Below are 250 nucleotides of genomic sequence, written 5' to 3'. Positions count from 1 at the left end.
CTCACACACCTGGACACACCTGGACACACCTGGACACACCTGGACACTAACCCTAACCCTAACCGATGGTTAATCTGAGTCTGAGGCTCATATCCAGAGTTCTGCACAATGAAGTGAGATGAATGTGTCAGCAGGTGTGTTGAGCCTAAATTCAGAGTTTTCAGAATCATGAAGATGTCCCTCTTTTAACCTGCTAGATCTCCATGGTAACTGATGCTGAGGAGCTAGGTCTCCATGGTAACTGATGCTG

The sequence above is a fragment of the Stegastes partitus genome, unplaced genomic scaffold (assembly GCF_000690725.1).
Source record: "Stegastes partitus isolate 25-593 unplaced genomic scaffold, Stegastes_partitus-1.0.2 Scaffold2605, whole genome shotgun sequence".
Taxonomy (NCBI): domain Eukaryota; kingdom Metazoa; phylum Chordata; class Actinopteri; family Pomacentridae; genus Stegastes; species Stegastes partitus.
Note: the sequence above shows the minus strand (reverse complement) of the source record.